The sequence below is a fragment of the Mus musculus genome, chromosome 3 (genome assembly GCF_000001635.26).
Source record: "Mus musculus strain C57BL/6J chromosome 3, GRCm38.p6 C57BL/6J".
NCBI lineage: Eukaryota > Metazoa > Chordata > Mammalia > Rodentia > Muridae > Mus > Mus musculus.
The window spans coordinates 145,963,822-145,966,338 of NC_000069.6; the positions used below are offsets into that span (position 1 = coordinate 145,963,822).

General features: G+C 45.5%; 1 annotated feature.

The window, feature by feature from the left end:
- Window positions 278-1,108: an enhancer, noted in NCBI's record as "VISTA enhancer mm311". NCBI's record gives its function as "enhancer in: midbrain (mesencephalon)[4/7]" and the evidence as "EXISTENCE:transgenic organism evidence [ECO:0001131][PMID:17130149]".

Below are 2,517 nucleotides of genomic sequence, written 5' to 3' on the forward strand. Positions count from 1 at the left end.
ATCTGGGCTTCCAGTGTACCCCGCAGCTCCCGTTCTTCTAGACCATTGGCTCTCGGCCTCCCTAACGCTACAGCCGTTCAACACAGTTCCTCATGTTGTGGTGACCCCCCCAACCATAAAATTATTTTGTTGCTAATCCATAACTGTAAATGTACTAGTGTTATGAAGCATAACGTAGATATCTGATATGCAGGATATCTGATAGGCGATCCCTGTGAAAGGGTCGTTCGCGACCACAGCGGGCTCGCAACCCACAGGCTGAGAACCACAGCTCTAGCTAGCTGCCTGCCTCATTTCCTCATGGGCTGTGGGTTGCACAGTCATTTGCTCTCTGACCTAGTCTAAATCAAGAGGGAAGAACATCCATGGGACTTCAAAAATGGGATCTGCAACAACTCCCGAATTGTGAAACAGCAGTGCTTTGCCACACTGTCCAAACTGCATTGAGGGCTGCAGAGACCTTCAGTCTCTGGTGACGCAACCGGTCAGCAAACAATAGCTGCTTCCAAGCCGGATAAGCATATGTAAATCTGTAAATCATACTAGACTACTAGAAAGCAAAGAATTGCGGTGCATCTTTCTTTAATAAAAGTTATTTTCCAAAGCTCTCTGTCATGATTGGTTAAATGCACATTTTCAAACCAGAGTTTTGGTTTGTTTTTTGTTTTTTGTTTTTCATTTCATGGCTTGGAAAATTCCAGTGGCCCTCTGCAGTTTCCTTATTGACAGGAGCTATCAGGCTTCCCAAGAGGGTCTTATCTGCCAGCACCAGCCGCTCCTGCCAAGCTGCCAGACAGGTTCAGTGGGATTACACAGCTGCCTGCCTGAGCGCTGCGGGCCAGAAGGAACTCCTAGCTCTTTCCTTTCCCGGCCTGCAGGCTTTGACCTGTAAGGAGGTGCCTGAACAGTCTAATCTGTCACCCAAGTATGCCGGAGCAGCCGTAGTAATGCCCTTTATTACGTGGCTTAGCATTGCTCCCAAGGCTCGTATTAGGAGTTGCTTGTATAAATCGCCGCACTGGAAGCTATGCCTGGTATTTCTATAAAACCCTTTCAAGACATGATCTAATGATTCAGTTTATTTATAGCAACCAATAGGAACAAGACCTTTCCTTTTTTTTTTTTTTTTAAGAGAAAACAGTTTTCTTTTCTTCTTTTTTTCTTGGAAATTTTCTTTATTTACATTTCAAATGTTATCCCCTTTCCTGGTCCACACCCCCGCCCCCAACTCCAGAAATTTCCTCTCCCATGCCCCCTCCACCTGCTTCTATGCGAGTGTTCCTCCACACACCTACCCACTCCCACCTCCCAGCCCTCAGTTCCCCTACACTGGGGCATCTATTGAGTCTTCATAGGACTAAGGACCTCTCCTCCCATTGATGCATGACAAAGCCATCCTTTGCTACATATGCAGCTGGAGCCATGCATACTCCTTGGTTTAGTCCATGGGAGCTCACAGGGGTGGGGTGGGGGGTGTCTGGTTGGTTGATATTGTTTCCTATGGGTTTGCAACCCCCTTCAGATCCTTCAGTCCTTTCTCTGACTCCTCTATTAGGGACTCAGTCTAATGATTGGCTGTGAGCATCAACCTCTGTATTTGTAAGGCTCTGGCAGGGCCTCTCAGGAGACAGATATCTCAGGCTCCTTTCAGTATGCACTTTTTGGCATCCACAATAGTGTCTACATTTGGTAACTGTATATGGGATGAATTCCCAGGTGGGACAGTCTCTGGATGGCCTTTCCTTCAGTCTCTGCTCTACACTTTAGCTCCATATTTGCTCCTGTGAGTATTTTGTTCTCCTTTTAGAAGGACCCAAGCACCCACACTTTGGTCTTCCTTCTTCTTTTTTTTAAGATTTATTTATTTATTATATGTAAGTACACTGTAGCTGTCATCAGACACCCCAGAAGGCGACATCAGATCTCATTATGAATGGTTGTGAGCCATCATGTGGTTCCTGGAATTTGAACTCACGACCTTTGGAAGAGCAGTCAGTGCTCTTAACTGCTGAGCCATCTCTCCAGCCCGTCTTCCTTCTTCTTGAGCTTCATGTGGTCTATGAATTGTATCTTGGGTATTTGGAGCTTTGGATCTAATATCCACTTATCAGTGAGGGCATACTATGTGTGTTCTTTTGTGATTGGGTTACTTCACTCAGGATGATATTTTCTAGTTCTATCCATTTGCCTAAGAATTTCAGGAATTCATTGTTTTTAATAGCTGAGTAGTACTTCATTGTATAAATGTACCACACTTTCTGTATCCATTCCTCTTTTGAAGGGCATTTGGGTTCTTTCCAGCTTCTGGCTATTATAAATAAGGCTGCTATGAACATAGTGGAGCATGTGTCCTTATTACAGAACAAGGCCTTTCCTATAGCACCAGCTCCTGAGAGCTGCCCTACAATAACAAACTAAGAAGAGCCCTCATCAGAGGCCAGTGACCGTCTGTCTGGACTCAGGCACTCTGGGCTTAGAGGGTTGGGTTTTATTCCTTTGAGAGGACCGACCCCTCCC